The sequence below is a fragment of the Macrobrachium nipponense genome, chromosome 36 (genome assembly GCF_015104395.2).
Source record: "Macrobrachium nipponense isolate FS-2020 chromosome 36, ASM1510439v2, whole genome shotgun sequence".
NCBI lineage: Eukaryota > Metazoa > Arthropoda > Malacostraca > Decapoda > Palaemonidae > Macrobrachium > Macrobrachium nipponense.
Window position 1 is genome coordinate 2,344,275 of NC_087220.1, and position 21,796 is coordinate 2,366,070.

At 36.6% G+C, this 21,796-nt stretch overlaps 1 long non-coding RNA gene across 1 annotated transcript; it reads right to left on the reverse strand.

Annotated features, from left to right (window-relative positions):
* On the reverse strand, positions 1-17,459 carry LOC135203497 (uncharacterized). Its single transcript, XR_010311942.1, has 4 exons — positions 14,295-17,459; positions 12,577-12,756; positions 9,983-10,162; positions 1-478 (listed from the first exon to the last, which is right to left on the reverse strand). It is a non-coding gene; the product is annotated as an uncharacterized LOC135203497 (long non-coding RNA).
* Positions 17,460-21,796: the final 4,337 nt, after the last annotated feature.

Sequence of the window (21,796 nt, forward strand, 5' to 3'; positions counted from 1 at the left end):
CTCAGTATATTTTCCTTTGTTTCTCTGTCCCAATATTGATAGTTTCTCCATCTTTCAAATTATGAAGAAATAAAAATTCAGTTTATATGAAAAATTGTTTATTGCTTAAAGAAATGGCATTACAATGAGAATAACAGAGCATTACAACAATTACGAATATAAAAGAGTAACTAACAATAGGAGATTCATTCCAAACCGCTCAGCCAGTCCAGGTCCCACGTCAACAGGTGCCCCCACCCCCCACCAAAAAAAAAATTCCGTGTATAAAGTTGTGCGTCCAGAAGCTTTTTTTTATTTATGCCCTGGATTATCGGCTTCTTATTTAGGTTATGAAGGATACCAGCGATCCTCTTGCCTCTCCTCGTTCTCTTGATTTCACCTGGGTTACTTTCTCTCTCTTGCTCTTGATATATCACTTAGGTTTCTCTTTCTCTCTCTCTCTCTCTTGCTCTATCTGGGTCGCACTAGCAGGATAAATCTGTAAAAAGTAAAAAAAAAATTACTACAACATTTTATTGAGACTAAAGTATATTCCATATTACTGTAAGTTCAATAAATATGGGAGAGAGAGAGAGTGGACAATTAAGTCTCTCTCTCTCTCAGAAATATTCAGGTTAAAAGAGGAGAGAGAGAGAGAGAGAGAGACGAGAGAAGAGATGAGAGAGAGAGAGAGAGAGAGAGAGAGAGAGAGAATACAGCAATGTTTTGGTGTAAAATAATCCCATTCATTATAAGCCTAACATGAATATTCCCATTAAAAGCTGGCCATAACATTTGCATCCTTAACTATGAATTGTGATGGTATATAAAACAAGAATACTTTAACAACAAATGTGACTTTTATACAACAACCAGCACTAAAAATGCTGCAATTAACTTGTCTGACAAAATTTAATGACCATAACCTAACCATGAAATACTGAAAAACTGTCCTCTTCAAATAATCCTTACTAGAAAAACTAAGAGATGAATTCACAGGTTCAGAAAATGCTGAAAAACTGAATAAATGAGGAAACTGATTCATTACAGTATGTGGTTTAGGCCATCAGGGCAAGCATTGGAATCTATCAGGGTTATATACAGACAGTCCCCGGGTTACGACGGTCTCGTCTTACGACGTTCCGAGGTTACGACGCTTTTCAATTTATATTCATCAGACATTATTTCCAGGGTTACGACGCCTACAACGCTCATCTGGCAGGTGAAATATGACACCAAAAATCTAAATAATAAATATTTGAAGGTTTTTTTTTATGAAAAATTCATAGTTTTCAATGCACCCAAAGCATTAAAAGTAAGGTTTTCTTAGGATTTTTGAAAATGTTCCGGCTTACGACGATTTTCAGCTTACGATGTGTCTTAAGAACGGAACCCCCGTCGTAACCTGGGGACTGCCTGTAGTTCCTAGAAATGTAGAAACCCCAGACAAAGCTGCAAGACAAACAGGACCAAGAACTTAAGAGAGGTTAAGGCAGTTGAGGATGCAGGAAAATTCCTCCTAGAGTGGAATGGGTCTTGTAAGAAGAATCTTCAACAGGGGAAAACAGGGAGAGTTGAGAAGTCACAGTGATTCTTCCACTTCCTACTCTTAGCACTCTTGAATCATAAGGGGGACAGCTAAAAGATTTAGATTTGGATTTATGAAACTCAAGTTGTCAAACCCAGCACTGGTGTGTTTTGGCCATTTATCATTCAAGAGAGTCAAATTAGGGCGTTAAGAGTCGTTGGACAGCAAGATAAAAGAGATCCAGACTATAAAGATGTAATAGTAGTAGTACAAGCATCTACAATGGGCCGAGAGAAAACCCAAAACTATACTTAAGTAGTAGTAGAGAGGGACAACAAAACTGAAGAAAAGAAACTGAATTAGTAACTGAAAGGCTACAAAGTGGATGCAGCTAGAAGCTGAAGGGACATGAGACACACACACACACACACTAGCAATTCCTACAGTGCACCATGTGAGTGAACTAATGGTACTACCACCTTAAGAGATTGAAGGAATTTACATAGACTGTAGGACCCTCACAACAACTCAGACTGTAGGACCCTCACAACAACTCAGACTGTAGGACCCTCACAACAACTCAGACTGTAGGACCCTCACAACAACTCGACAATGAAGAGTTCAGGGTGACATCCACATGTCTTGTGAAAATGACTTTCATCAGCCTTCCTTCAAGTGTAAAGAAACCAATGGGTAACTGACCAATTCAAAACAACAAACACAAAAGTCAAATCATCTGCAGAAAAGCTGATACCCTTACATTGGAGCACATTAAATGTGGAATTTATCTGACCAGGACAGAGATGTTACATGAACATCCTTCTAAAGCATCAAGCTCTGGTGTACAAGATGGTGTTTGGTTGTGTAGGAGAGAGCTCTCTGTCTGGTAGGAATTCTTGTATTGTAAGTCTTGTTGTGGTGTTGTTTCAAGTCTGAAGTGGAAGTATACTTGGAACAAAGAATGTAAACAGGTGGGTAGATTGCATATTCGAGTTAATAAGATAAGTTTAGGCTAGGCAAGTATTCAAAATAGTAGCAGAGCGTGCTTGCTATTAAAGATGGTCAGTTCAGATAGTGAACAAAGGGAGATAAGATGGAGAAGGGAAAGCCCATGATGTGGCAGGATACAATACGAGTACAAAGGATGGAGAGGACAAGTCAAAGATTGGCTAGTGGTGTGTGGATAAGAAGTTTGATATCCAAGGATAGAGATGACAATGAGCTTGAAAGGGAAAGCCCAAGTCGTAGCAGAAGGAATCTATAGAAATGAACTTAAGGGTACAGAGGGTCCAAAGATAATCCTATCCAAACTAGATGAAGCCTATCTAAAAGACACGCTAATGGAGAATTCATGTAAAATGAAAAAATATTTTAAAATAGAAAGAGAAGAGTGAAATGTTGAGAGACTTTTTAATTAGGTACAAAAAGGCAGAATCACATGGCAACAGAGCAATGGGGAAATGCATGCTTGGAGGAAAAGCCAAGTTTTAATGTATTGGAACAAACAAAACTCACAAAAATCAAAAGACAAATGGTATTAGCAGCTTAAAGTCAAGAAAACCATGTATGAACACACGGTTTCAAAAGGTTGATAAGTTATGAAAGTGGAGGAGTGCAGTCAAACAGATTACATCCTGGTTAGAGGAGCCAACAAAAGCAGCGTGACAAACTGCAGCGATCTTGGGAAAAGCTTTATGTTAAACAGCATAGATTGGTGATGGATTTTATAATGAGAGGTAGGAAACCCAAGAAGAATAAGAGAACATCTAGAATTAAGATTTGGAACCTTAAAGGAGAAAAGGGGGAGCAATTTAGGAGGACTATGAGAGAGAGATGGCTGGAAAGGGGGAATGTAGAATTTGGACAGGGGAACAGAGTGGAAAATATCTGGGCAGACATGAGAGAAATATGTGTGGGGGAAGCAAAGGAACTGGTGGAAGAATCAGTGGATGTGGATTGTCAAGAGGAGAAAAGTGGTGGTGGAATGGAGAGGTGCAAAAATCAATTAAAAGAGAATCAAAAGCATTTAAGGGCAGGAAAGTAAGGAATGCACAGGGTGCAGAGGAAAGGTACAGAGAAGAGGAAAGAGGCAAGAAGGAGGGTAAGTATGGCTATTGGAAGGGTGGCAGGGCAATTGAATGAAAGACTAGGAATCAGAGAAGGAGAAAAGGATATCAATAAGATTTCAAACTTGAGGAAAAGGCAGAGACATGGTGTGTATAAATTGGGTGTCATCAAGGATAGTGAGGGAAATACATATATAGGGATGAAGACATTAAGAGATTGAGCGAGCATTTTGAACAATTGTTAAATACTGAAAATGAGGGAAAGGAGATGGGGAAGCAAACAGGGAGGAGGGACAAGTGATGGAGATACAAGATACATAAGTGAAGAGAGCATTGGGGAAAATGAAGATTGGTAGATCACCAGGTCCAATGGAGTTCCAAATCGAAATGATCAAAAGCTATATGTGAAGAGGAAGAAATGCCTGTTTATATACACAAGCAGAAGGGAGATGTCATGGATTGTGGGAACTACAGGGGAATTAAACTAACAGAGCATGGATTGAAAGATCAGGAAACAGCAGTATGGATTCATGAGAGGAAGAGGGACGGTGGATCATGGGTGCCATCTTCATAATAAGACAGCTAGAGGGAAACCAGGAGCTCTAATGTGCATTTATAGACCTAGAGAAAGCATATGACAGAATCCCAAGAGAAGTGGTTGTCGAGATGATATATAAAAGAACATGTACAAATGATAACAGCAATTAGGGAAACACCAAACTTTGAAGTTAGTGTTGGATTACACCACGAGTCTGCATTAAGCCCATTTTTTATTGTGCTGGTCATGGATGTGTTGAGTGAAGGGATCAGGAATGAAGAGCTGTGGGAGTTGTTTTACACCGATGATCTGGTGATTACCGCTGAAAATGAGGAGGACCTACAGAGAAGGGTTGGAGAGTGGCAGGAGTCTATTTTATAGAGGGGTGGCTTGAAGGTGATTGTGAATAAAATAAGAGATTTTGCTGAGTAGTAGGGAAGATAGAGACAAAAGAGTAATACAAGAAAGAAGAGGCTCAATTATAAAACAGGCAGAAAGTTTAAATACTTAGGATCTACTTTAAGCCAAGAGGGAGGAGGTGAGGCTGAAGTTGACAGTAGTATAAAAGCAGCATGGGAGAAGTGGAGAGAGGCAGCTGGAGTGGTATGTGATAAGAAATTGCCAATACAGCTAAAAGTCAAGATATATAACAGTGATAAGACCACTATTAATGTATGGAGCGGAAACATGGGCTCTAAGAAGAAAAGGTGAAGAAAAGGTGGAGAAAAGCTTGAGAGAACAGAGATGAGAATGCTAAGGTGGATTATGACAGATTGGAAAATGATGAAATAAGAAGGGCAGGCAGGCTTAGTAAAGATTACCGAGGTGATAAGAGAATCACGATTGAAATGGTATGGGCAATTGTTGAGGATGCACGATGAGGAGGGAGTGAAGAGGGCTTGGGAGAAACCTGTTAAGAGGAAGAAAATCAAGACGGCTACAGAGAATTAGATGGCAAGATATGGAGAGATGAGGTTTGGTGGAGGATGATGCCTTTGATAGGAGGCAGTGGAGAAAGCGCTTCAGGCAACTGACCCCTTAATGCAGGGATGGATAACAGTGGGAAAGAAGGTGGTGGTCAAGGAAAGTATGGAACAGTGTCACAAATAATGTCTGAGGGATTAGGGAATAAAGAGGAACGGGAATGGTGGGGTCAGAAGGCAATGCAAATTCTGGGAGAGGAGGGAAAACCAGAGACATTAGGGAAAATGGAAGAAATCCTATAAACAAAAGAAGGGAAAGTAACATTATGTGTAATATGCAACTTGGAATGGCACTGGGTTAGAGTTTGTCCTCAATTTTCATAATAGGAAGAAAAAAGAAAACAATAAGAAAATAAACAGAAAACAGAAACTGGGCCAGAATAAATTTATGTAGGAGAAGTTAGTAAAATAGAGGAAGAGTCGTGGGAGGTGGTTGATGTGATTTTACACGTGATGTAAATCGCCAGTTTGTAGGGAATTGTGACTAGCACACATTGACATGAGTTTGAGTCAGGTAGAGTTGATGAGAATGAATGATAATAGGACAGAGTCTAATAAAGAGTTTAATTTTGATGAGACATCTTATAAGTCAAAAGGAATAATGAAAATACCAGTGATATTAAAAGACAAAAAGTTTTATTTGAAGATAGGGTGATATATCATGACTAGTAGGTAAGAAAACCATGAGCAAAATGGGTATGACCATAAATTTGAAAGAAAATTGTGTCATAATAGAAGTATTAGGGAGAATGAAGGTAAGGTTAAGAGAAGACAAACAGTGTCATTTAAGATTACCAGTAAGGAGGAGGAAGGTAGAAGAATTACTACTAGAGGGTTGGAATGGAAAAAGTGAGGAAAATTAAGAATACAATGAAGAAATTACATTTACAATTCAGTCACGGAAGTGGAGATAAAATAAGAAAGCTAACAGAGGAAACACAATGGAGTGATGATTTTAATACAGAAAGAAAAGGAGGAAATAAAAAAGTTAATAATGGACCTGATTGGAACTTGTGAGGTATGTAAAAGATACAAAAGAAATTCAGTTAAACCACTGATACAATTTTCTTTAAGAAAATGTTTAATGAAGTTGTAGCAATGGATGTGGGAGAGATAGAATAGATTAAGTTCTTGGTAATGGTAGATATGGCAACGAGGTATTGTCAGACTTTTTGGATAAAAGGTAAGAAACCAGCAGAAACTAAAATAAACACACTTTTGATAGTTGGTTTGCTATACTAGGAGTGCCTTCCAAAATACAGTCAGACAATGGGGAAGAATTTCAAAATGAAAAAGTAAGGAGGATGGCTGAAAGATGGAATAACCAAGTATTAGCCACAGCATCAGAATCTCCATGGAGCAACGGATTACGTGAAAAGACCGTAAGCATAATCAAGGGAAGCATAAGAAAGATGATGGAGGATGAGGATGTAGACTGGTCCATAGCATTGAAATGGGAAGCAAGTGCTAGGAACTGCTTAATGAATAATGGAGGTTTTGCTCCTAACCAATTAGGATTTGGAAAAAAACCCTTCCCTGCCTAATCTGATGGGAGAAGAGAGTTCAAATTCTGCACCCAGAGAAAAAGGGATGGAAGAAAGTATGGTAAGGGACACACTAAATGCAATGCACAATGCCAGAGAAGTGTTTATCAAAAATGAGTTATGTGATAAATTAAGAATTGCGTTAAAGAAAAAGTCAGAGAACATAAATTTGAAGCAGCAGTAGTGGGAGGTATTCTATAAGAGGGAAAATGAAAATGAATGGAATGGACCTGCTTAGGTAGTGGGAGTATCAGTAGTAGTTAAACATGGGGATTCTTTAAGAGAAGTAGCTAGAATACACGTTACTAGGATTCAAAGGCTTTCACCAGATCACCAGACACAGAAAAGATATCTAGAATAGATAAAATCCCATGTTGTGAAAGGTAGATCTGATGGCCCAAATGAAGGGAATGTAGATATGCAGGAAGGAAAGGAGATAATAGTGGCCTGGAGAAGGAATGCAGTCGCAGAAGAACGTAGAAAGAGATGTGGTGGAGGAAACAATGGAAAGTGAGGTAACAGAAGCTGAGGTAATAGAAAAGATACCCAAATTCACAAAGGGAAATAGAGTTAGAGCTGTAAACAATGATACAGGACAAGTAGAGGAACGGACTATATTAAGTCTTGCAGGAAAAATATCAAGCAAATTATGGGTTGGTTCGTACAATGTACAAGACTCACAGTCAGGTGACGGGGTGGATTAACTTCAGGGATTATAGTTAGGGAAAAAAAAATAAAGATGAAGAGGTGTTGCTAGGATTTGAAAATAGAAGCATAATGGAAGTTAAAGAGAAAGAACTACAAAATTGGAGAGAAAACAAGGTATATGAGGAGGTAAATGACATTGGGTAAAAAGCTATATCGACAAGATGGATAGTAACTGGAAAGGTCAAAGGGGGGGAAAGGATATGTAAACCAAGATTGGTAGCTAGAGGTTTTGAAGCAGAGATGCCAGAATGGGAAAAAGAAGCTCACACATGCAATGCTGAAATCTTAAAATTTTGTTTGACTATAATAAACTTGAAAGATTGGCATTGTTATACATTGGATGTCAAAACTGCATGTTTACAAGGTAACGAAATGCAATGAGAAGCATATTTAAAGCCACCTAGGGAAGATGGTTGGAGTGGATTATGGAAGTTGAAGAAAACTGTTTATGGGATCAAGGATGCAGCAAAAGCATAGTATTGTAAAGTGGTAAAAGTAGTGGAGAAGCTTAAAGGCGAGAGAAGTAGACTAGAACCTAATATATTCTCTTAGAAAAATAAATTGAATGGTATTTTGCATACACATGATGATTTTTGCTACTGAGGAACTGAAGGACTTGTAAAGGAAACCACTGGGTAATTGAAAGGGAAATTGCAAGTAGGAGAAGAAGAAGGTAAAAGGTTTATGTATATAGTAGTAGTAGTAGAGCAGAAGTTTAATAGATTTTGTCTTAATCAGTGGCAGTATATAAATTCTATAAGAGAACCAGAAGGTAGAAGATATACAGGTATTAGAGTGTTAGAACAAAAGGAGTTAACAGAGTACAGATCAGTGGCAGGACAGTTGAATTGGGTATCGCTACATACCATGCCGGTGAAAGAAGTGAAGTTACAATAAGTGAGGTGAAAGAAGAAAAGATTTATCGGGGAAGCCTATGCAGACACTTCATTTGGCAATATAGAAGGTGGCCTTATTCAACTGGGTTTATTACATCCTTGACAGATGGTAAGAGGAGAAGTCCCATATGGTGGAAGTCCAGGAAATCCACGAGTGGCAGAATCCACCATTGAAGCAGAAGCTCTTTAGTGTTGGGGAGGCTATAGAAGGATTGATATATTTCAAGCATTTGTGGGAAGAGGTAGTAGGAGGGAGAAATTTAGAAGCATTGGTTAATACTGATAGTAAAACACTAACAACTGCCATCAAATCGAGTACTGGTGTAAGAAGTAAGAGATTAAAGATAGATATTGAAGCAATAAGGGAAACCATAGAATCTGGAGAAATAAAGGATGTGGGATGAAAAAAAAGGAAAGGCTCAAGTAGCTGATGTGTTAACTAAAGCAGGAGTTTCAGGGGAAAATATTAGAAATTATATAGAGGGTAAAGAGTTGGAGAATAAAAAGAATTAGAGGGGACTAGGCTAGGAAGCAATCGGAGAGGAGGGAGAAAGATGTGTGATTATATATCAGTTTAGTCAAGAGTTATTTCATTTTTATTATTGTTATTGTTATTTTCTGCATTGTCGAAATGTGGTGGATGTCCAATGTATGGGAAGCATAGGGTTGATTTTAGGTATCTCTTGATGTATTTAAGTTGCGTTTGGATGTCATAGAAGACCAGACGGCGGCGTAGTCAGGTGGAATGTAAAAAATAACAAGAGCGAGAGAGGAGGACACGTGGAGTTGGTGTTTGGTTGTGTACGAGAGAGCTCTCTTTCTGGTAGGAATTTTAGGGGTTGTAAGTCTTGTTGTGGTGGTGTTTAAAGTCTGAAGTGGGAGTATAATTGAAACGAAGAACGTGAACTGGTGGGTAGACTGCGCATTTGAGTCAATAAGGAAAAATTATGCTTGGAAAATATTCAAACATGAAACATTCAATATGCAGGAACGATATGGTTAAAGTAAAACTTACGAAAGTTCGTAAACACTAGGTAGGCAGGAATGTTAAAATCATCAACCTCAAATTAGAATGAGAAAAAATGCTGTATAACTAAAATGAACCACAGCAGTAACAGATGCTGAGAATGGACAGTTAAAGGCTAACCCATTGCTATGAACCCAATAAGAAACAACTGGGAAGTACGTACTGAAAAAAGGACGTGACTGAATTATTCCTGAATATTACTATTACAGTATACAGAATTCCATGATGGAAGTAATGAAAAGGATAGATGAATGAGCAATACCCAGAATATAATTGAATAATGTAATTCATGAGTACTTCATGAAATAGAGGCACAAAGTACTAAAGATAAAAGCAATGACCAAAAATAGGAGTAACAAAAATTGAAACTGTCCTACAAAACAACATATGAACAGAGACAAGGCTTCCTGTTAAAGAACAAATGAAAATGACTGACACCTGACAGTGAACCATAATGTTGCTAATCATGAAAGTGTCACTAAAAATATATCCATTAACAATGAATCTGTACTAAAGAATGAGCCTGGGATGACAGTGTAGTCTATGCAAACACAGTCTTTACTTTTCAAGATTTAAGAAATTGTTGCGACTGGATTCGTATCTGCACCAAAGTAGGTTCTTACTCGAGTTCGTACTGCCCAAACAAGAATTGCTTCGATCATAAATTGCTCAAAACTGAAAAAGGAAAATAAACTTTATCCAAAATTTCTTACCTTAAGAGGCATTTCCTGGTAAGTAGTGAAGACAGCCCTCAAGTGTGTGTCCAGCTCAGTATGGTAAGAGCTGTGCAACTGATCTTGGAGCACTGTTAATCTCCATATTACTTATGGATATGGATTACAAATTATCCAAAGCAGATTCATCAATCAGTCCTCCTCAATACAGCAGGTTACCTGCAGAAATTTTGTAAAATTATATCAAATCCAAAAGATTCATGAAAAAAATCTGTACTTTATACTGTACAGTGTTAACATACTTTTAGTATGATTTCTTAAAGCTATGTACTAAACACAATGTGCACCTCATCAATAGCACAAATGATGTGAGATAGAACACATTCATGATATAAGCCTAACAAGCACATTCCCACAGAAAACTGGCCATAACATTTGCATCCTTACATTTGCATCATGATAGAACATAAAACAAGAATACTGAAAACAGCAAATGCAGCTACTCATACAACATGACCAGACTATATAGATGTTTTAAGTAGTTTTGGGCCGAGAGAAAACCCAAAACTATACTTAAGAAGTAATTGAGAGGGACAGCAAAACTGAAGAAAGGAAACTGAATGGGTAAAGTGAAAACTCACAGAGTGGGTGCAGGAAGAGGCTGAAGGGACATAAAACCTTCTTTAGTAACGCCCAGAGTGCACCACGTGAGTGAACTAATAGTACTACCCCCTTACGAGATTGAAGTCATGAGTGCCTCAATTGAAGAAATTTGTCTAGACTGTAGGACCCACACAACAGTTCGACAATGAAGAGTTCAGGGAGGCATCCACATGTCTTGGGAATACCATTTTCATCAGCTTTCCTTCAAATATAAGGAAACCAATGGGTAACGGACCAATTCATACACACACAATGGGCACATCTACAGAAACTCTGATATCCTTCCACCAAAGCACTTTACATGTGGGCTTTATCTAAACAAGGCTGATGTACAGCAAAACAAAGTTCCTACAAATTTAAAGTATCAATGGGAAAGTAATACTAAAAGAGGAAAAATTCATAAAACAACCAATATGCAATAATGATATGACTGAAGTAAAACTTTTAAATGAAGTTCACAAACACTCGCTAAGCAGTATTATGTTAAAATTATAAACCTTAACCTGGAATAAGAAAAATACTGTATGACTATAAATAAGATGAATCACGGCAGTATATTATGCTGAGAATGGAAATCAGTCAAAAGGTAACCAGTTATACCATGAAACCAACATGAAACAACAGTGAAATACCAAAAAAAGGACCCTACTGAATCATTCCTGAAAATTACACTACAAGATACGAAAGAAATCCATACCTGAAGTAACAAAAACCAACCAAAGGAAAGATGAATCAAGCAATAACCAGAATGCCAAAGAATATTATCATTTACTTAAAAAGACAGAAAACAGTACTATGCACAAAGTAATGCCCCCAATGAGGAATATCAATAAACATTTAAACTCCCCTACAAACAAAAATCTGAGCAAAGATAGGGCATCATATCAATGAATGAATTAAAATGACAGACACCTCACTGTTAACCAAAATTTGCTAATGAAAGAGTAACCAAAAATGCATCCACTAACCGCAAAACTATACAGAAGATTGAGACTGGGATGATATTGTAGTCTATGCAAACATTTGGTCTTCAACTTTCCAAGATTTAAGAAATTGTTGTGACTATATACGAGACTGCCCAAAAGTTAGTATTACTTAAAGGTTTCCCATGAAAGAACAAAAATTGCTTGGATCATGAATTGCTCCAATCTTCAATCTAAAAATAAACTTCTATTAGTCTCAACAACAGCCCATTTGAGGCAAGTTGGAATCCAGGCATTATATGAACTTTCCCAAGAGGAAAATTATGTAAAAAGAATACACAAACAAGTGACAACCAAGTAAAAAGTCACAAGCATACATAACTGCCAATAAATTCAAACTGGTAATCATTTGTGTGTCATTACAAAGATCTGCTTTGAAAAAGAGTAACAAATGTTAGGTATGAAACCATATCACAAAGCACAATTTACCAAGCAATCAAGCAGAAAGCCATGTAATCAAAGTGTCACTCCCATGAGGGTTACTTCAATATTCACTGTTGGTTGAAACCAATACTACACAAAATGAGACAAATGAATCACCAAAAAGGCACTCAATGCAGAAAACAAAATACCGATGAGAAAAAAAAAAAAGAAACCTAATAAAGGTATTTTGACGAAGGAAAAATCTATTTCTGGGGGAAGACCTGTGTCGCCCGGTGAAATGGTCCTGTAGCACGCATTTCTAGGTATAAATAGATTCTACATATACCAGAGAAAAAAGCTAAAATGGAATGATGAAGTTACTACCCTCAGCTCGATCACCAAAGGGCGTCGGTATAAGCACTAGGGCGAGTGGAGGCCACTATCACAGAACTTCTGCCAATTAGAAGATACACTCATTACCTACTCTAAATTAGGATCACTGAATATTGTTCATTATGAGTAATGAGCTTGTTTCAACACGAGACAAAACTTATTCATTACGCTTACATCATTCCCCAATGTCCCTTTCATCAAATTATTTGAACAAAATCTTAACTTTCTCACCTTTCAGGCATTTCCCGGCAAGTATTGAAGACAGCCCACAAGAGTTTGTCCTGCTCAATATGGTAAGCACTGTGCAACTCAATCTTGGCGCACCATTAATATCCATATTACTTGTGGATATGGGTTACAAATTATCTAAAACAGATCTGTCAACAATTCCTCCTCAATACAGCAGGTTACCTATGGAAATTTGTGAAATTACATTAAGTCCTATATATTAATGAAAATACTTTACATTGTACAGCATTATTGTCATTTTAGTATTATTCCTAAAGGCTATATACTAAACATATTTGAGCCTAAATAATGGCAAAAATGATGCGGGTTAGACCCATTCATTAACCTAAAATGCAAATTCTCATTGAAAACTGTACATAATATTTGCATCCTTATAGTATATGAATTATGATAGAACATAAAAAAAAAAAAACTACTTCAATAGCAAATGGTATAATTAAAGTAAAACTTACTCTAGTTCATAAACACTTGATAAGCAGTATAATGTTAAAATTGTAAACCTTAAACTAGACTGAGAAAAAATACTGTATCAGCATTAAATGATGCAGCGAATGAAAATCAGTCAAATTACTGAAAATTACTACTAAAATATATGGATGAAATCCACGATTGAAATAAGGAGAAACAAACCAAAGGAAAGATGAATAAACAATACCCAGAATACAAATCAATGTAATTCACAAGTACTACTTCAAAAACAGGCAAACAGTAGTAAACATAAAAGTAATGACCCATATGAAGAATAACAAATTCAAACTCCTACAAACCATCAAAACAAGGATAGGGCATCCTGTCAATGAATGAATTAAAATGACCAGCACCTCACAGTTAACAAAAACGTTGCTAATCATGAAAGAGTAAGTAGAAATGTGACCTCTAACAGAAAAACTGTACAGAAGAAAGCGCCTGGGATGATAGCATAGTCTATGCAAACATTAGGTCTTTTACTTCTCGACATTTAAAAAACTGTTGCGACAGGATATGTGTCTGCACAAAAGTAGGTCATTACTAAAGGCTTTGTAATGAAAAAACAAGAATTGCTTGGATCATGAATTGCTCCAAATTTAAATCTATAAATAAACTTCCATTAGCCTCAACAACAGCACATTTGAGGCAAGGTGGAATCAAAGCATTACATGAACTTTCCCCATGAGGAATTGGTTTAGACTTGAGCACCATCATTCAAGGAAATTGATGTAAAAAAGAATACACAAACACAAGTGACAACCCAGTAAAAAAGTCACAAGCATATATGACTATTAATAAACTCAAACTGGTAATCATTTGTCTGTCATTACAAAGATATCCATTGGAAAAGGGTAACAAATATCTGGTATGAAACCATATCACAAAGCAAAATTTACCAAGCAATTAAGCAGAAAGCCATGTAGTAATCAAAAGTGTCACTCCCATGAGGGTTACTTCAATATTCACTGTTGGTTGAAACCAAGACTAAAACAAAATCAGACAAATAAACGACCAAAAAGGCACTCAACACACAAAACCAACACCCAAGTGAAAAAAAAGGCTAATAAAAAAAGCATACGGTCATTACCTATAGGAAATTAGTTAAAACTGGATTTTGTTCAGTATGAGTAATGAGCTTGTTTCAATACGAGACAAAACTTGTTCATTACGCTTCCATCATTCCCCAACGTCCCTTCCATCAAACTATTTGAATGAAATCCTAACTCTCTCACCTTTGAGGCATTTCTTGGCAAGTATTGAAGACAACCCACGAGAGTTTGTCCAGCTCAATATGGTAAGCGCTGTGCAACTGGATCTTGGCGCATCATTAATCTCCATATGACTTGTGGATATGGATTACAAATTATCCAAAGCAGATTCATCAATTATTCCTCCTCAATACAGCAGGTTACCTGTGTTAGTCTTATAAAATTTTATTAAATCCAAAAAATTAATGAAAATATCTCTAGTTTATATTATACATAATGTACAGTATTACTGTACTTCTGGTATGATTTCTGAAGACTGTACTAAATACATTTATTCAATCCTCAATAACAGCTCAAATGATGTAGGTTAGAACATATTCAAGATATAAGGCTAACATTCAAATTCCCATAGAAAACTGGCCATAACATTTGCATCCTTGCACATGAATCATTATAGAGCATAAAACAAATACTTTAACAGGAATTACAGTATTTCATACAACATTATACTCACTTTAAGAGTTGGTGATCTGGTCAAGAACAAAAACATTAAAACTGCTCAAGTCACTGGATATTATTACAACTACTAATTAACACTATACATCACAGCCAATTATCAAATTACAGGCAGTCCCCGGGTTAACACGGGGGTTCCATTCTTGAGATGCGTCGTAAGCCGAAAATCGTCGTAAGCCGGAACGTTGTCAAAAATCCAAAGAAAACCTTACTTTTAATGCTTTGGGTGCATTGAAAACTATGTAAACTGCATTCTTATGGCATTTTTCATAAAAAAACTTCAAATATTGATTATTTTGCATTTTTGGTGATTTCATCTGCCAGATGAGCGTTGTAGGCGCCATAACCCTGGAACATGCGTCATAACCCTGGAACATGTGTCGTAACCCTGGAAATAATGTCTGATGAATATAATTGAAAAGCGTCGTAACCTCGGAACGTTGTAAGCTGAGACCGTCGTAACCCGGGGACTGCCTGTACTGTACATATACGCACAAAGCTAACATGTAAGTGTTATAAAACGCAACCCAAGTTACTAAGCCTGTGCACTTTAAATCAAGTTATCAATTTGGATGGCTGAGAAAACACTTTCTTCTCTTGACATTATTACAGTCGATTCTGGTCAACTATCAATGGTCAGAAGCTCAAGGGTTTTACTATGCAACCGGAACGTCCTTTCAGACCTCAGCTGCAACCTCTTTCATTCCTTTTACTGTACCTCCATTCATATTTTCTTTCTTCCATACTACTTTCCACCCACCCCTAACAAATGTTTCATAGTGAAACTGCCAGGTTTTCCTCCTGTTACACCTTTAAAGCCCTCTTACTGTCCAGCACTGAATGACCTGATAGGTACCAGTGCCTGGCCTTTGGCCTACATTCTATGAAGGATATATTATTATTATTGAAGAGTTTAACCAAAGCCCCACTTAACACCTGCAACTCTCATCGGGCTGGTCTGAAGGGTTTATTAGTTACCCTCTTACGCCGACTGGACGTATTTTACGTCGACATTTTTTGTCTCCCGTGTGCCGACTGGACATATTTTGACGTCGACTTTAAAAAGTTTTTTTTTAAATTCGCGGAAAAATACTTATAGGCCTAACAGCCGAAAACTTTTGAATCACGCGCCTTGGGGGATGCTGGAAGTTCACGGTATCAAGGTGTTGTTTTGTTTACAATCGTTACGCAGGCGCGCAAGCGCGAATTTCTTTCTTGCCGCACTAAAAAGTATCTGTGACACATCTCGGAAATTATTTCGTCACTTTGACGTAATTTTTGTACCATTGTAAATTAGCCGTTACATGAAGTATTATATATGGAAATGTGCGCATTTTTATGTAGAATACAACAATAAAATACACATGATTGTAGCTTTTATCAGTTTTGAGATATTTTGATATACATAACGATAATTGCCAAAATTTCAACCTTCGGTCAACTTTGACTTTACGGAAATGGTCGAAAAACGCAATTGTAAGCTAAAACTCTTATATTTTAGTAATATTCAATCATTTACCTTAATTTTGCAACTAATTGGAAGTCTCTAGCACAATATTTCGATTTATGGTGAATTTATGAAAAAACTTTTTCTTTACGTCCGCGCGGTAACTCTTCCGAAAAAAATCATACATGCGATTGTGGTAATGTTTGCACCATTTTAAAATTAGCCGTTATATAAAGTTTCATATATGGAAATGTGCGCAATTTCATGCACAATACAACTAAAAACAACCCATGGTTGTAGCTTTTATCAGTTTTGAGATATTTTCATATATATAACGATAATTGCCAAAATTTCAACCTTCGGTCAACTTTGACTCTACCGAAATGGTCGAAAAACGCAATTGTAAGCTAAAACGCTTATATTCTAGTAATATTCAAGCATTTACCTTCATTTTGCAACAAATTGGAAGTCTCTAGCACAATATTTCGATTTATGGTGAATTTATGAAAAAAATAACATTTTCTTTACGTCCTCGCGGTAACTCTTCCGAAAAAATCATACGTGCGATTGTGGTAATGTTTGCACCATTTTAAATTAGCCGTTACATAAAGTTTTATGAATGAAAATGTGCGCAATTTCATGTAGAATACAACAAAAAATAATTGCAGGTTGTAGCTTTTCTCATTTTTGAAATATTTGCATATAAATCACGATAAATAGAAAAAAACCACGTTCGGTCAACTTTGACTCTACCGAAATGGTCGAAAAACGCAATTGTAAGCTAAAACTCTTACAGTCTAGTAATATTCAGTCATTTATCTTCATCTTGAAACAAATTCGAAGTCTCTAGCAAAATATTTAGATTTATGGTGAATTTAAAAAAAAATCTTTCCTTCCCTCCGCGCGCGGATTCTCCGCCACAAATCTCCGAAATACGTACGTCCCATTCTCGGAAGATATTTGCTCCGTTTCATATTAGGCAATTTTATGTAGAATAAAACGAAAAATATTTGAAGGTTGTAGCGTTTCTTATTTCCGAAATAATTGCATATAAAAAATATATATTTAAAAAAATTCGACATTCGGTCAACTTTAACTCGTCAGATATGGTCGAAAACTGCAATTGTAAGCTAATACTCTTACAGTATAGTAATATTCAATCATTTGTCTTCCTTTTGAAAGAAATTGGAAGTCTCTAGGACAATATTTAGATTTATGGTGAATTTTTGAAAAAAATATTTGTTTACGTCCGCGCGTTACGAATTCATGCATTATTTTGTGATAATATTTTCTCTGTGTTGCTTTTATCGTTTTACAATGTGTATACCAAAATGATTGCAATTTAGTGTACATTACAACGAAAAAAAGTAACTTGTTACCTTTAACCGTTTTGCGCACAGCGCGATTTGAATACAATTATATATGAAATTTCGTTTTGCGCTATCATATATCGCATTATTTATATATGATAATGATAATTTTTTTCATTTCTGATGTTGCATACTAAACTTCAGCCAATGACAAAAAAAGGAGCCAAAAATGAACTCTTAATCTTGAAAACTAAGCGCGCTGTGATTTTTTGAAAAAAATATTTCTTTCCGCTTCCGCGCTCACTCTGAAACACCTCCGGCACACGGGAGACAATTTTTTTTTACCGCTTCGGCGTAAGAGGGTTAAAACTTAATGATAGTAATTAGTATGTATTTGCATTCTGAGGGCTGGCTCATGAGGATTATTCACCAGATGTCCAGGTTCAAATGAGTGACCAACTTGGTGGCAGCATATATATAACGTACTTGCCACTGGTCTCCACCATTATATAATTATTTGCCTGTTTATGTTCTGTTAAACTAGAACAAACATTTAAGAAAACACACCTATTTCCTAGTTGAATAACATTCAGGCTACAGTGCATATCAGAAAGATTTACAAAACTACAGTGCATTGTTGAGACAAAAAAAAAGAAAAGAAAAAAGGCAGGATATCAAGGCAAAATATCTCAAGTCGGAAAGTCAATCAACACTAACTCATTTAGTTGTGTGTTTCACTTCTGCTCAAGTCAAAACTTTACTCAGTACTACACTTAATAAGAAATGCAGACAAGAAGGGTGATGCTAATCGTGTCACAGGCAAGACCCTGTGGCCCTAAGAGGGGCCATGAAATGATATACTACTACCCTTTTTCATTGCTTAGGCTGCACTTTTAGGGTTAAGTTAGGGATCTAACTTATCCTGGTAAGGTAGGAAGCTGCATCCTAATAAGGCTAGGTCAAACCACTTAAAATATTCCTGTTACACATTTTAGGTAATGTCCGGGGGATCCCAAACAAGGTGAGAAGAGTACTTTTACTGATATGTATTTTTCAAGTGAAAACACATGTGAAGCATTTATCTTTCCCATGGCTTCTCCTGTGCTCGAACTGTACAAAACGATCCTGTTTTGCCAATGTGGCTGTCTGTAACTTAGGAGTTATAGGCAGAGGACAAATGAAAATGAGTGCTTTAACCCATACAATAGTAGTTTAAATAAAGAGGGCTCAATTTTGGAGATAAATGAGTAATACTACGTACTACTTAACATAATCAAGTATATAGTAGTGCCTCAGGTTATGAAACTAATCCGTTCCGAAGCGGCCCTCGTAACCTGATTTTTTCGTATCTTGAACTACGTTTTACAAGTAAATTGCCTAATTCGTTCCAAGCCTTACAAAAACACCACAGTAAATTTTATAATAAAGCTAAATTGACCAATAAACAATGAAATACAACAATTTGGACCATTCAATACCTAACATAACCATGACTGTACCTGTAAATAAAGTGTATTAGTGTACAGGGTAAAAGAAATACTGTACGTACGTATGTAGTAAAATGTGGAACCTTACCTATCGAGTGAGGCGATCTCCGAAAGTGGCGACAGAGGAGGAGGACAAATGGCAGAAAACATGAACACTTAACTTTACGAAACACATTAAAAAATGGCAGAAAACATGAACACTAAACTTTACGAAACACGTTAACAAATGGCAGAAAACATTAACACTTCTTGATTATCTCCATCTTCGTTCTCCATAGAAAGCATCCTCTTCTTTCCGTGAACTTCAGCAACATTCTTGGGACCCATGGCTAATGTAAGTAATTAAGTTCACATACAACACGATAAAAGTAACTTACAGTACAACGAAAGCGAAATCACTAACATGAATTTACGTTAACAAACGAAACACGTACGTATATGTGAACGAACGAATTCCAGTGTTTACGATAATGCTGCCGCAAAAAATGGTCAAGGAACGCCTTTAAATAGAGGCATGATGCTGACCAATAGGAGAGCAGGATCTTATGGCGGTGACTAGCATTAGGAACCAATGGGAGAGCGGGAGGATGGTGGCGAGTCTACTCAGTTGGCGGCGCAAGTTTTAAAATTGTTCTCCGTGGTCTGGGCGAATCTCGGACTTTACACTTTCGCAACCTGAATTATTTTTGTATACAGAGGCAAAAAAATCTTCGTCTTTGCTTTCGTAACTTGGATTTTTCATAAGTAGGAACTTTCGTATGTCGAGGTTCCACTGTACATGAGCAATACTATTACCTTACATAAACACCTGTATGGGCTAAGGAAGTACAAAATTTCTCACACCAAGGGCAAATCAAATACTACAGTAGTAGTGAAAATCATCAGATGAGGATATTGAACTTTTTTTTTTCTTAAGGGGACCGGCCGTAACCCCTATATATGGTGGTATAGGGCGAAAAATGCAGTTATGAAAAAATTCATGGAGCTTCATATGGCAATTGAGAATACGTATACGAATATTTCGTCAAAATTCCTCTACGTTTTCGTAGTTACAATGTAATTAGTAAACATATAACAATAAGCCTAAAACATTCATCCGTACAAGAAAATGCAATATTTCTTCTGTTATCGTAAATTTTGATAATTATTGGCAAAGAAATTGTGAGAAATGGCATCTGTAGAGATTCCGTGGCTCGCAGAAGCATCTTGAAGCGAGTATCTGGTTCAATCATGAATCGGTTGGACCATAGACTTCAAGTAGATTACACGTTCGAATTTCACCTCGTGACATTCGCTTTGCTTTTACGTATGTTTTATGTATGTTTCGGCAAGAAGTTCATCATGCCAATGAGGAAAAGACAAGGAAAACATCTCTCTAACATACAGCGAAGAAAAATCGCTCAAGTATTATTACAGAATATCATAATATATGCGTAGTTAGTGAAGAGAGAGGGGAGGGTTGCCTAGTAACGCCCCCTTCTTCTTGCCTGACAGCACACGTCACACTGTGCCCAAGGCTACGATCTTTGAGCAAAGAGATCTTCATTTATGATAAATAACAGTTTTGGTTTTTAATACCCAAAATGGAATATGAAATTCATAATAATCATGATTTACTAAATTGTCTTTGTAAAAAGAGAGTACACCTTCAAGTTTCACCTTTGACATTCTCTTGCATTTACGTTGTTTATCTTTGTTTCGGCAAGAATGTCATCATGCCAAAGAGGAAAATACAAGGAAAACATCTCGCTAACATACAGAAGAAAATTCGCTGTAATAAGCCGAGTTAGTGAAGGGGAGAGAGGGGGTTACGTAGGAAGGAGTGCCCCATCTTGCCTCAAGCAGTGCCCCAGGCTACGATATATGAGCAAAGGGATCATCATTGTTTATGATTAAATTATGATAAATAAAATAGTTTTGGTTTATTAACTACACCAAAAAAGAAAATATAACATTCCATAATAATCATTATTTATTAACATTGTCTTTATAGAAATACGAAGGAAAACTTTGAACGCCCGTATCTCAAAACTATACTTATTGACCTTCAAAATCTATCTCCTCACTTAGTTTGAAGCTATAACATTGGAATTTGGTATATAACTCAGAAAGACATTATAGAACAATCAAACAAAGCCCTTTTTTCCAATTTTTGTTTCGTCTTCTTTTTATAAATTTTTTTCTCGTGATTTATAGGGTTTATTTTTTTACCATATTGAAAAATTCATATCTAGCAAAAAAATGACTTTTAGAAACAAAACTCTCCATTTGATTGGAGGTCGACATCAGGTCTATATATGGTAGTAATCCCAGGTCTTAATATTAAATATCAAGGGAGGAGATAGAATTTGAAAAATGGTTATTTTCGGGATAAATTGCCCTGGTGTCACAAACCGAAGGTCAGAGGCGAAATCATATGCGGTTTGGAGATGTCCCAAGTCACCTTATTAAGTGGTATGAATGTCAAAGTCCTATCGTTAAAAAACGGCATTAGCCGGCCGGCCCCCTTAAGGAACATATCATTTAACTCAGTACAGTACAACAATTTACATATCTATTCTTAATGAAAGACTGCTCTATAGCTCATCTAAGCCCCATTTATTTCAGTCTAACCACCCCATCTAGGGTTGCCATTCCACATACCCAAGCAGGGTTGCCATATAGGAATAGCTGCCAATACTAATTCTAAAATCTACGAAATGCCTCCTTGACCTTTAGATCAAAAACAAAATCAAATTGAAGAAGAAATTAAACAATAACAAATTA